General features: G+C 37.3%; 1 protein-coding gene across 1 annotated transcript in view; it reads left to right on the plus strand.

Moving 5' to 3' along the window:
- The window catches only part of LOC139687101 (GTP-binding protein drn-1), a 438,774-nt gene that overhangs the window by 19,270 nt on the left and 404,472 nt on the right, over positions 1-15,032 (plus strand). The gene's annotated exons all lie outside the window — the stretch shown is intronic.

The raw sequence follows: 15,032 nt of genomic DNA on the forward strand, positions 1-15,032 counted from the left end.
GAGAACATTATCAAAGAATATTGTTGAAGGGATACTATTTTTTAATCTCACCAGCCGGATTCTTATTTAGAGCCAATCAACTAACTCTACGGGAGCAAGTTCCGCAATAGGAGATTGAACAAGCAATTCCATATTACGAGCAATTACATATTATATTCGTATATGCCTACTTTTGTTGTAAACAGAGTATTAAAAATGAGTGGTGGCCGGCGGGTTGTTATTGCTTGTTTAAAACATTTAGAGCGTATGTACTCTAAAAAAAATGAGCGTCCATTTACCTGTACAATACAATTGAATTTCATTCATATTGACGTTGAAAAATAATAACGGCGCTATATTTTAGTGGGATCTTACTCTGAAAAAGGAATTACATCAAGTCAAAATATCGACTTTAAAGAAGGCGTGGGGCCTGTAGCTATTTATTCCAATGAAGTATGCTATTTAATGTAAATTATATGACTGAAATATTGATTTTGAAAGAGATATTTCTCACCAATTATTTATAGATTTGTAAATTCAACTCTGGAATAATGTACCATCCAAAAATTATACTCAATCCATAAATTAATTATCTTCTTAACTAAACGTTCTATTTATTTTTCATTCTTTGGGAAGATTAATAGGGTTGCGTTTTTACACGCATTGGGTTAATTTTTAGAGATTTGACTGGGCATTGAAATTTAAAAAAGGGCTTTAAATTGTGTTAAAATACTTAGGGGTATATTAGATGAGTTATAACCATTGATTAAACAATGTATTTAAATGCTTTAGATGTTTAATAAGTTTTATATGCGGTTATAAATACTGTTGCATGTACAAATATTTTCAAGGAAAAACCTTCATTCATTTTAAACGAAAGTTTCCATTAATACCATTAATTCTATCATTGATTGTGGGCGTCATCTTGTAAAGCTTCCTGATTGTAGATTGGTGTATCTACATTAAAGGTATTAAACTATATAATTTTATTCATATCTTTGTGTCAATGCAGATATTTTTTGTAATAGATTGCTAGGGAAGCATTGCGCCCATCTCCGCTAGAATCGGATCCTGACATTAGACCAGACACAGTAAAAAAATTTCCTTTTTTAATAATTTACTCAGCAGAGGCAACCTTTCCACTTATATCAGAGAAAGAGGAATCGTTGGCCTGTTTTGCTGTTTGGGTTATGTATTCTGGGGAATGGGAAGTTGCCAAATGTCTGCCATAAAAATGGCAACGTATTCAGAACGAAACTCGCTCTTAAATCAACGCAACTTTTTACATTTATCCATTCATATGAAAGGGCGCATTACAAGTTGCAACACTATGCTATATTGCATACCATGCTATCAAACGGGGTTGTTTCAGTTGCTTGTGAGGTAGTTACTTGTTTACCATAATTGTCTCATGAAATCCACTGAGGATTCCAGCCTGACATGAAAATTGCATCGATTGTGTGTGGGCCAGGAGCCTACTTTAAAATCGACCATAACTTTTTCTGCAAACGCTCGCGTTTGACACTCATTTCATTCCCCTAGCACCCTCTGAGATGAGTATTTTTGCTGAGAGGAAGTTAGTTTTTTCTTTAAATTATTATTAATGTGGCCAACCTTGACGTTGATCATCGATTAAAGCGATCGTATTACCTCCCATATATTTAATGAGTGGTCTTGCATAAAATGAGGGTTTTCAGAAGAACTTCCATATTTTATTTCTTTCACCAATGTTTTGATGATATTGATGGAGCTATTTTAGAACATATTGCTGAGTAACAGAAAAAGCAATATTCCGCTCTTTCAGTAAACCTGGTGACATACAAGATTTGTATTAAAAGGATCGGGAAAGTTTTCAGAAAATAGATTTATTTTAGATATTAGTACAACCCCTGAAAATTCTTCGATCCATGAGCGTCGACACAATTTGACGAGCGGTTTTTCCACTCGACTCGAAGGCTCCCTCGCCGGCGGATAAGGGTACCCGTTCAAGCTTCTTAGACGGCACCTATTGTCCCACGGTGGTGTCTTTTGAGGAAGGATTTCACTTTTGCGAATAGGATATAGTCTGCTGGTGCCAAGTCTTGACTGTAAGGGGGTTGGGGAATCGTCGCGATGCCATTGCAGAAGGTCTTCGCAAGCAGACACTCTCGACTCGTCTGCTAAGACCTCCGGAAGTGTGAGTTTAGGGCATATATTTCGCATCGCCCAATTTTCAGTGATAATGGTGAGTGCACTGTCACCTTATCAATGCCAATATACAACCTGCAATTATGCGTACACTTAAACGGCGGTCTGAATCCAGCACTTAACGCACACGTTCCGGTTCTTGACGTCGACGGCCGTCCAGCGCAGGGTTCGTCCTCCACACTCTCTCGGCCATCTACGAGGAGCTTCTGCCACTTAAAAACTGCAGTGCCTTACGTAATTTCATCGTTACACACTTGAAAAATCATGCCCACTGTCAACGTACCCGATTTCCTCAGTCCAACCCAAAATTTGATGGCGCGCCACGCTTCAATCGTTCGCTGCATTTTGCGCTTGCACCGAGACACTCGACTGGGGCCCACTAAAACAAAATCTAGCATAAAAGAATGCTTGCAGGCGATTGGCGCTTGGCAAAGATCGATTCCCCCACCACCGAGCATACTCGGTGCGAACGCGCTGCAACGTGGAGTCATATCAGGAAAAAATTGTTTCCAATACTTCTTATACAAACCTTTAAGCTACCAGAAATTATATGAGCTCTATTATTAAGGCTTAAATATCATTTTAAATCTATTTACATGAAACTTATCAATTACAATCAAATTGACTTTAAACCAGTTCTGGTTTTGGGGGAGTCACAGGGGTAAGGAGGCCAACCAAGCCGGACGACGTCGCCGTCTCGCGGGGTAAGATAATTGTTATTCCCGTGTTCGTAACCAGAATTAACTTGATGTAAATTTCATTGCAATTAACCATGCTCCATGTGAGTGCATTGCAATTAATATCGCATACCGTCATAGATAGAGTTTTAGGTAGTATTTCCGGTTACTAATGTCACAATGATTTCTCGACCGTCCTTGATGTTTTCACACAACCATCAAGGGAAGAAGCTAAACCACATGAAACACGGGTTTTTTTCTTTATTTGTTTGCAGTTGACGTGATGACATTAAAACTGATCGAGTTGAACCTATCTTGTTGACTATTATAGCAATAGCTCTGGTTATCCATCAGGACATTTATTTAGAACGATCTCTTATCAATTTAAGAAAATTATGGTGCTATAATTTATTTGTAGATGACAAATAGATTGGTGTTGGGTGGCCATGGGTGATATGCATATATTTTCCAATGCCGAGATAATTTCAAAGCGATACACATTCCCATTGGTATCGTCTGTCGTCCAAGGTGGGGTGAGAGGCGTGGACGTGTGACGCGAGGGGCAGGGGATCCGTTCACTCTTCGGTGACTTGCATCCCCTGGAGGGCGACCTCAGGAAATATCCCACATGGGATGTGAGGTGCGAGGCACACACTCTCATGCGGATCCGATCACAGCCTACCATTTTACCTCGGGGGTTTCAACATTCTGTAATAAACATGGGAAACAATTCAGTAACCCCCGGGCAGCTCTTTATATTTCTCGAGGTTGCATTTTAAAGAGAGTATGCATATTATGTGTGCATGTGTGTATACATATATGTGTGTGTGTGTGTATATATACACATAAGTATAAATATGTGTGTGTTTAGAAATACATGAATGAATAAATAAACATATAATATATATTCACACTCATAAATACACAAGCAGGCTAAACAAAAGTTGGTAAAAACATACACGAATGCATCTACATATATATCCACGCAATAGCATATATATATATATACATATATATATATATATATATATATATATATATATATATATATATATATATATATATATATATATATATATATATATATATATATATATATATATATATATGCTTTTTAAGAAGCGATACACTTTATCTGCAGTAGTCGCTTGGATAATGAACGTTTTTCGATGATAGCAAGGATATTCCGCGAGGCATTGTCTTTTTCTAAAAACCTCGCCTAGAGAAATTTTCTCAAGCCTTTAATTCAAATTCAATGAGGCTAACTGGTGATGAGTCCCTTCTAAAAGAGGCATGAAAAAATAGAAAATAGAATTGTTATCACGATATTTTAGAATCTTTCTATCAATTATCTTTCCGGGATATTGAGACCGACACTAGAAGATATTTGGCAACATAATTCATTTTCTAGTATTAATAATTCCAAGTAACATTAGAACCTGAAACACTACTGTTAAATGTTTAAAGCTGAAAAATTCTTAGGATCCCCTGCACAGCAAAATTTGTAGCTCTAAAATATAAATTGTTGTACGTAGGAAATAGGTTCTATTGTTGGCTGTTTAAATTGTTTCAGTGCGAAGTTAAGGAGGTTTTATTTCTTAAGTATACCAAAGATTTTGATTAATATATTTTTTTAAATTAATTTTTTGCATATCTGCAAGAGAAAAGTTTGGGCATTCAAGACATTCAAGTAATCTAATTTTAGTCTCTAATGCAAACTATAAAAAGAATGCCGGGAAACCTTTTTTACTTGACTAAACCTGATATTCAAACGAAAAAGGTTGACTTCAGTCGTAAACAATATAATTTTTGAATCTAATTTTTAGATTTGGGGTTCTTATGTAACGTTCTTAATCATATATTCAAATATATAAAATATTCATTTTGTTTCGCTTTTACGGGAAACTACATAAATATTTAACGCAGATCAAGGTTTAATATCACAGAATTGAAGTCATCACCAGCTGCACAGTTACGTTATTATACGAGGGTCATCCGGAAAGTAGTACCCGTTCGTGCCGCATGAAGTGCTGACGACGCGAGTAGCCGCTGGACGAGGTCAGATAGCTTCAGTGGCTTGTCTGCCTTCCCTGAGCCAAGTTGCGTGACGCTAGCATTGCCTGTGTTGTTTCTGTGATTGTTTACAATGTTTAAAAAAATTGAGAACGCCGCCAGTTGTGAAGTGAGGGCAGTGATTAAATTCCTCAATGCAAGAAACGTTCGCCCATGTGATATTCATCGCCAATTAAAGGAGGTGTATGGAGACAATGTAATGGACGAGTCGTCTGTTCGGCGGTGGTGTCGCAACTTCAACATGGGGACGGGGAACACACACGACGATGAGCGTTCGGGGAGACCGTCTGTCATTACAGACCAACTGGTGAGCTCAGTTGACGAATTCGTGAGGAACGATCGGCGCGTCACAATTGATGACATCTGTGAGCATTTTCCCAATGTTTCTCGAACAATTGTTCATGAAATTGTTAAACACCATCTGCATTATGCAAAAATTTGTGCAAGATGGGTCCCTCGCGTATCTCAATGAGCTGGCGGCGAAGGACTATGCAGCAGGAATACAGAAACTTGTCACACGTTATGACAAATGCCTTAATTTGCTTGGAGATTATGTTGAGAAGTAGTTTAAAGTATCCTCTTTCAAATAAAATGTTTTATGTTTGTTAATATTTACTTTTGTGTCTTTATTTCACGAACGGGTACTACTTTCCGGATGACCCTCGTATTTTACTCTTTTCAGATTAAATAAATTATCCACACTGGAAATGGGAATAGGTGACGATGGTTAATGAACATCGGAATTTTATTTCAAACTTCATAATCTTATTTTTGCTCGCGTCGTGAAAACGGGCACCAAAACATCATCACGTTTGCGAGAAACATTTAAACAATGAAATCGTAATGGAAATGCCACGAGTTCGCCTTAAAATGCCGTAAATTGGATTGTAAAATATTGGTAAGGGCACGGTTCCTTAATACCATTTCCTTTGACAAATTTCACGAGGAAGAGGGAGCGAAAACAAGAAGTCATTTTTTTCCGCAATCGGCGAGTGATATTTTGGATATTACCATGGCGGGCTTTCCTCTTTCCATTTGGTGCATTCGCTGGTTGCATTCGCATAAAACGGATGCATAAAAGTGTGGGTGCGGATGACCGAAGCTTCTATTGCTCTCCGTATCACTCACTCACTCTAGCAGGAAATGACAATTCAGTTTAATCTGCTGGTTTCCGCTTCGACGGATGAAATCCCATTCGAAAGGTAAACCCTCGCAGCAGCAATTGCTTGTCGTAGGTTTAGAGAGTGATATGGACTCTAAAGACATGTGCGTGAGCTAGCTACCGACGTACCACGAGCCCAATATTTTCCCTTCTGGTTTGTTGGAGTTATTTAAAACTTTTAATCACCCTCGAGGCCGATAACACATCTCTGAAGCATTCATTTTTTAATTATTTTTACATAAAAAGGGTAAAAATACGCAAAATAACATAGTCTAGGTTCGATTTGGATATACCTTTATGGAAATACTTCAGATAGACAAAAATGGAATTTTCGAAAAACAAAATGTTTTTCTCTCAAATCGATGGCAGCACAGGTTTCCATAAGAGTTAAGGTTTCAATTCATTCACCTAAATCAGGAGCAGGCAAATTATTTCTCTGGCTATTATATCATTTACAAACGTATATTGTGATTTAGGCCAACAGTTGAACAGACACTTCGCTCAATGCAAACAGCTCCTCCAAAATTCGACGGACTTGGAGTATTTCTTTGAAAGTTAACTTTCGAACCAAACTATGAACATTCGAATCTATTCTTGACCAACTAAGCTATCGAGCGAACGCCATTCCCACGATATCTGCGGGGGGTGTATTAAAAACCAAGTGTCCCCATTCTAGGCCAAGAGATGTCACTCGGGAGCTGTTTAACACATGAACAGAGAAATAGTAGACCAACACGCAAGAGGAAAAGTAAGAGTGGAAAGCAATTATACGTCTTTGTCATAGTGTGTGTAAACTGCGTTCAAGTTGCAAAAATGAGAGACAGGTGGATTTAGTATTGATTGACATTTTAATATATTCAACTCTCGTCGTAAAAATAGAGGACTGAGGACACGAGATATTGATTAAGAGGAATGACTAATATCCCAGAGGCTGTAAATAGTATTCTAATTAAAAAATCTTTATTTTCATAGATAATGCCCTGTAGAGCATATATTAAATGGTTCGAAAAATATTTATGCGTGTCGTATAGTGCGGGTCACATTAATTGCTGAGAGTAGCTTTCCATCACATTTCATTGGGATTTTATGATTGAAATGAGGAATTTTCCGGCCAAAAAATGCTCGGAACTGTATAATTTGGTAAATGTTGTCACCCAGACCATGTGTGCCACCCCGAAAATTTTCAAATTTATGAACATTTTTGGAGCAGGTTTGTAACCGGACTTTTTTAATGGTTACTCCGGGAAAATATTTGTGGCGGCTGGTGTGTGGTTTTTATCAAACAAGTTATTGATTTACAAGATGGATGGAATAAAATTTATGTCGATGCATATATGATCATATTTTCATCGAGTATCATCCCTCATGTAACATTTTAATCACAATTGACCGTGGATCCCACGCAACAGACGTGGAATCTGACGATATTTCCGAAGACGTAAAATTGGAATAAATTGAAGACATTATACCGACCATTTGACGTAAGTCAAATATCATATTTGGATAGAAGGTTTATTATTACATTGAGTTAAAAAAAAGCGAAAAGCCAAATGTATTGGAAAATCGTATGTCTCAAGAAAGGAATCGGCCTCCCTATCCCGAATGGGTGGCCAGTAGAGACCACATGGCTCATTTCTAGGCGAGATCTATTCTCATCTATTTAAAGCTTCGAGTTGATTACTGTGGTCATTTAGAAGCTAAATTAGCATAATTATTAATTATATTAGTTGAAATTAGTCCTAGAACGACAATGTTGGTAGCATTTTTTGATCATCGAAGCGTAGCTTTTCCCGACGTCTTCCTTCCAATGGTTTTATGTGCCATAATAGCTTAAATATTAAAAAAAAAAAATAATCAGTAACTATATCTCTGTGCCATCTAAAATAACATAGTGTCATGAACGGAGTTTGCGATTTCGAATGGCAATGAGATTCATCTCTGTCCCTATACTCTAAATTTACGAACTAAATTCTGGGACACCATATTACTTATTTTTATTTAAGAATTTATTTTTCAACCAGTGTCGTACCGTTCTGACATAGTTCTTTGCATTAAATCTTTTCTTCCGGGAGGCAAGTTATCACTTGATATCAGAATTGAACAAATACATGAGAATGTTCGACAATATAGCCATTGAGACTATAAAGACTTTTAAAGCCATCAAAGGCTTTTAAAATAATCGCTCTAATTGCTTAGCCGACATTATTTCTTGGAAAGCTCAGGGTACTAGTTGACAATTTTTGTGATTTACTGTAAGTAAAAGTACAGAGAATTTTTTAAACTTTATGGCAACAGAAAATATTCAATTCTGTAATCAATTAAACATGCTTCTCTTTATTTCTGTCTGAAAACAAGTAGCTTGGGTTAGATTTAACTCTTGGTATTGAATTTTCAGACTGTCTTGTGATGACTTTGTTACTCTTTTCAAAGCAGCAGTGGGACTGCAGATATGACCACAGTACCATTAATGTTCTCTGTTAACCCTGAAATATACAGAAAATGTTGTTTTTTTAAAGCCTAATGTAATTTGCGCTGAAATTAGAAGCTTGATTACTTCACTAGTTAGAGCACACACTTGGAAACAGTAATTGATATCTGATTTCTACTCAAATCAGTTTAATTTATTTTATTTCTGAATCATATTTTTGTTGATCGATCGTTAAAGTTTTTTAGCTACAAAACGATATACTAACGAGGTATTTGTTAAAATTATATCGTGCATGTATTTGCAAAGCAATGAGGTTATTTTGCGTATGAGTAATAACTATTGACCGTAACCGTTTTTTACATATATGCTATCTAAAGCAATTGAACACCCTCAGTTTTTGTCATAAGTAACATATCAATGCCTGGCGAGAATTGAATACCCAAGTGGGTATTCTGAATGACTACCCAAGTAGAGATGGGATGTCTTGGGAAGGGAAGACTTTTGGCGAAAGATAAGCTTGGCCGATGACCCGTTAAGGAATGGTTAATTCCGGCAGAGGTAATGGTGAACGAGGTAATCCTTCGCTCGGGGTTTAGGGATGTGCTGAAGTGAGGCCGCTGTCTCTTTTAAACCTATTTATTGGCGACTATTTTCCAGTGCTCGTTGAATTGTATGGCCGGATATGACAAAGTTAAAGGCGTGTCGCAAGGCAAAGTGAGAAAGAGTCAAGATTTTAACGAGCTGTTTCAACCTAGCAGTTCGGGTTGGCGCACCGTGAAATTGGCTTTTGTGGATGTAGAAGGATATTATCCTCCATATTTTCCTTATCGACTTTCATAATTTTATTTAACAGGGACGCAGACACCATTATGGCATCATACGACAATCGAATGGGGGTAGCTAATTCCCATTTTAAGTCACGATTCACATGGATACTGTTTTAAAAATCACGAGAGGAACACTTGGAGAGAACTCCATGGCATTATTGCGCCCTGAATTGAAGATGTGGACGTGGAAACGTCAATGAGAAGAATCAGTCAAAACTAATTATCATAAGAGCGTGCGGATCGGCATGAAGGCGCGGTGGTTTTAGATATCGTATTCGTCTTTGACTTTGTAGTAGAAAACAATATTTTAAAGCGTATTATTTCAAAGGTTTCATAATATTTTAGTGTTAGTTGTTTAGCATTGAAATTATCAGCAGAGTTTCTTTATACAGAAAGAATAAAAGTAAAAGACAAGCTGCATAATCTTGAATGTTCAACGCCTAAAGAGGGAAAATTGCCCACTGGTTTTGAGAAAATCATTATAATTCCTATACCTAAGAAATCAAAAATTTAAAGATTATCAAAATCTTAGTTTGATCACGCATACATAAAAAATATTAACTAATATTTTCACTCATCAATTACTGTTGAATGGAATAAAAAGTAGAAAATGTAATTTCAGGAGATACCTTTATTTTCAGAGATATTTGAGTAACTTGTTTATAAATTTGTGTCTGATCAAGTGATATCTTTCTAAATACCCATCATTTTCCATATACATATTGTGATGCCTATCCCAAGTGTTCGTTTATAGTTAAGCTCTATCTCCTTCAGAACTATTATCTTTACTTCCCACGGTCATTTCTTGTTTCGAAACGTAAGTCTCCTACGTAAATACCATCTCTTCCTTCGCATGTCGTCAGGTTTCAATCCCCTATCACTGTTTAAGGTGCCCCTCCAGAAACACCCGCAATTATGTTCTCTAACTGATCGTATATCTTATCGATTTCTTCCTCCAGATGTTTGCTTGGTGGCATACAGACCCGAGGTAATGACCATGTTCGTTGGTTCATCTTTTACTTCCATTTATACTACTACTCGTATTCTACCACTAACCTGTTCTATGTTTACTACGATTTTTCCTACATTTTTTCTTTAATCTTATATTACCTCTCGCTGGCTCTCTTTCCCTCCTCTGTACACTACTCTACAACTATCACTTCAGCAAACCCCACACTGTCTTCCCCATTTCAACTCGCACTGACCTGTAATATCCATATTTTCTCTCTCCAGCTATCGCTTTATATTTTCTGATTTCCATGTCCTAAACAACTTCCTAATATCGCGAGTGCCTATTATAAATAGCGAGGCCCTTTTCTGTGCTATTTCTATCGTTTTTCCTTCACAAGGATTTCGCGGGTTGACGACTGCGGAAGCCTTGCCTCTCCCATCGCCGGGCACGACATACCACCGTGAAAACTACGGGGCTATGCCCCGTAGTTTTCTGGTCTCCCATTCATATCTGCGTCCATCCATTTGACGATGTCTACCTCAAGAGTGTTTTTATGTGAAATCATCATTCAAATTGTCACCCTACTGTGGTATGGCGCCTTTGCCCTCACCTCAATAAGGATTAGACGCTTCGCGTACTCTCTTACGATCTATCGTGTGGTCACTGCTATGTTATCTATATAGCATGGGTGACCCTACCAGGACGAAATATCATTAATTTCGCCAGAACAGCTCTAGGGGTCATCATAACGCGTAAGTCCTTTCACCAGGTCAAGTTTGTGGCCCATGTGGAGGGTATGTGTCATTCTTTGACCCGGAAGTCCCATCTTCCCTCCCTCTCTTGCTATTATTCCAAGAAACCTTTTCCAAATGACCCTACTCTACATATCATTTGTTATATAATACCAGGTCTGTAAAAAAATTTCCCGAACTATGTTATTAAAAGAAATAATTCACTAACAAACTATTGGCCAAGGTCTCTTTCACAATAGTCTTCTCCCAAACGTATATTGTTACCCCACTGTGTTTAAACTTTTTGAAACAATCGTGGAATGTGTCTTACCGAATACTCATAAGCTCCTACGTTTAATTATTCTTTATCTCTGGAATTGTGGCCAATATTTGTCCTTTGAGCGGGAGTTTTAATTTGAGGAACAGGAAAAAGTCACATTGGGCAGGGCTGCTGGGTTGGATGGGTGGAGAAGCAGAGCCGTCTTTTTTTCGACTAAAAACTCACGAGCTCTGAGAGACGAATGAGCCGGCGCGTTGCCATGGTGAAGAAATCACTCGCCGCCCCTCCAAAGTTCGGGCCATTTTCACCTGATAGACTTTTCTTAATCCCCAGGTAGCACTCCACGTTGACTGTCTGAACTTAAGGTAGTTATTCGTGATGCGCGATTCCCTTTGCATCGAAGGAAACAGTCAACATCACCTTGACATTCGCGCGAACCTGGGGAGCTTTTTTGGGGCGGGGGATGTTTCAACAATCCATGGTAAAGATGGCAATTTCGTTTCGATGCCACGTCTATAAACCCATGAACCAGCACCTGTTGTGATCCTGGACAAGGAGGTTTTATTCTCTTCAGCTCGATCAAACAGTTCCCGACAGATTTCTTGAACTCGATGTTGTTTCTGGTCTACTGTCATCAGGCGAGGCACGAATTTGGCGGGGACTCGATGCATCCTGAATTTTTCAGTCATAATTTTGTAGCACGAACCTATCTCGTAGATGCCACGCTCCTATGCAAGTTTTCTGACAGGCAAAAGTTGATTTGCTCGAATGAGATTGTTCACTTTCTCGACGTGGGGGTCAACAGTCGACGTTGATGGTGTTCCGAAACGGTCGTCTTCACCTGATTTGCCACCTCTTTTTGAATCGGGTAAACCACTCAGAACACGAAGTACATTTGGCAGCATCCTCACTTCATACCTTGGCAATCGACTCAAATGTTTCCTTGAAGGATTTGCAGAGTTTCACGTTGAATTTCACAGAACAACGCTGCTTCTTCCACGAGCTCATTTCCAGGGATGAGATTTTCCGGTACACTCCACGAACATCCCTTCACATTAACGGCCGAAACTAATAAAAAAAAACAAGATGTCAGCAAAATGGCCTGAAGCGGTTATTCGCGAAGTTTCCTCGGAAACAACGCCATCGAGTGGCTAAAAAAATAACCATAAAGGAGGCTCGCTATAAAACACCTTCGAAACCTTTTGAACGAACTTCTTATCAGATCAACGAATCAAGTCCTGGAAGCGGTTCATTGCGAGACAACCCATTTGACGCTTGTATCCTGTAGTGTATGCACATGTACGGCAATAATGTTATACTACTGCCTATCTATCAAGGATACCAAGGTTGGTTTTTTTAAAAGACCATGTGTAGACTAAGTGCACATTATTCCTTAAACTTGGATACTAGCGCCACATGTATTCATTCGGTCAGGGTGACAATTACTGGCCTCCTGATGTTTCTGATTTTTTATCCGAATGATGCTCGCAGCAGGACTAATCTATATTTCGACATCAGCCACCAATCTTAATATTAGTAAAAATACTTGGCATTATTCGTAGGAATTTACTATATTTGTACAGTGTAAGTGGAATTTGGCCATAAGTATTACTCGCTATTAATGAAATTAGCATGAAAGAATGAAAGTTAATGCCTTTCATTAATCTATTCTATTGATTTAATGTTTTGATTGTACAAGCTGTTGAAGAGCTTTACCGTCGTTATTTGATGAACGAAGGGGGAGGGAAACGACTTCTGGTCAGAATAGGACATTATTAACTCCATCTAATTATGAGAGCCTACCCCCCTTTACACCCGAGTTTTGAATTAATTTTCTGTCAATCTTGAATCCTTAGCATTTTGGCATATTTTAAAGAATGTTGATAGATAATATCATTGTAGGATTTCGTGCATCACCTTTCGTGGTCATATTTCGCGAGTACACCCGTTCACTCTTAGTGCGGAAGTTCACTTCACATTACGGAAATATCGATGGGTTTTACTTTCTCGTCCTGACTCAGAGTTAATTTAACGCCATTTTGGAATGATTTTTACATTGAAATCGGTTTAGGTATAATCATTCCTCCTTTTTCACATCTATTTTATTATTTTTACTCACTCGTTTTATTAACTCAATTATTGAGCCGCAATACTAAGCTCATAAATATTTCCAGATGATGTGGTTGACTCATTCATTGGCTTTTCAGTGTTGGAATATAAGGTAAAGTTAATTCAATGAACTCAAAAGTTTTTGCCGTCTGTGATAAATATTGGTTCGATTGGTCATAGTGCCCACCAATACCTGCTTAAGTTTCAATAACAATACTATTGCTTGAGTTGCAATTCGGACAAGAGGAATAGAATTTTACTTTGCTATCGTTTAAACAGTTGTCAAAGGATTGTGGAATGGAAGGTATGCCAAATTAAAAAAAGAGAAAGTGTACATATTTCTCATGTAAAAACGAAATTTAGTGACGGGAACCGGTCATGTTAGTTTGTTATTCTTATTTGTTGCTTAGATCCCATCTCCTTCTTACACAGGATTTTTCTTTCTTGCCGGAATCTCAGAATTAAGGCTACCTCCACCTAAATCCACCCAAATATGCATGAGGCGTTTCAGGGTTTATATAAATATATGCATAGGCATTCGCGAAATAGGCGAAGAAAAAATCGCACCATCTTGTGAAAATTAATATAACTATCGGTAAAGTATCTGCGAATAATAAAATGTTAAACCATGTAAGTAAATCCCAATTTAATTGAAAAAATATTATTAAGTACATATGATTAATAAAGCTGGTACTAATAAAATTTTAGTGGGAATCATGGAAGTGTTTCGCCCATTTTACTCGCAAAATTAATTTGTAAAATATAAAAAACAAATATACCATAATTTTCTGCAAAAATCTGAACGCATGGTGTAAGATTTGGAGCGGCAATCTAGATCATGTTTGCTACTGATTAATAATATTATCTCTTTTTTATTCCGTTTATTTGTAACTCCATTTAATTCACTGAATTTTAAATGATGCTCAACTATTTATCTATGCATAAAACCGAATCAAGTGGAAAGTTTGGTAAAAAGTTTTGGCAAGGTACTTCAAACAAAACTTAAATGAAATCCGCTGCGAAATAATATAATGATAGTTTTGAGATATCATTTTCTGTTTATATTTGATAATTTTCAATGATGAAATCTTTAAAAAATCATATGATCTCCGTCCTTTGGTATCTTTCGGTATCAATTGGGTATATCGGGTAAGGCACTTTCTTCTGTGAAGGATGGCAATCAGAATGAGAAATTTTCTCTCTTGCCGTTTCAACATTCCTTCATAAATATTTTGCAATTCCATGAATTTCCTTGATATGAATTCGTACATGAGCTTATCTCTACATAAATTATATTCTCAGAAAATAAATCATAAATTACAACTAGGCACATTTCTTTTCTACTTGGAAAAATGGAGGAAGTAAATGTTTTTATTTTAAAAGAATTTGCTAATATTGCAAAAAGTGGATAATTTAATCGATGTAGTTTAATTTTGCTCGCATTTTAATGAAATCTAGAAAAAAGTTTCTTAATCCTTATTAAATGATGAAAAAGTAAATTCTCTGTGTTAGCCGTAGGATGGCTACGAATTTGTTTCATTGGATGTCCGTTGTAGGGTGAAATTATCGTTCATTATTTAAAGGAGACTAAATCCATTTTCCCGATGTCGTGGCTATAGGCCTAGAA

The sequence above is a fragment of the Hetaerina americana genome, unplaced genomic scaffold, assembly GCF_022747635.1.
Source record: "Hetaerina americana unplaced genomic scaffold, ioHetAmer1.1.p SCAF_1, whole genome shotgun sequence".
In the NCBI taxonomy this organism is placed as follows: domain Eukaryota; kingdom Metazoa; phylum Arthropoda; class Insecta; order Odonata; family Calopterygidae; genus Hetaerina; species Hetaerina americana.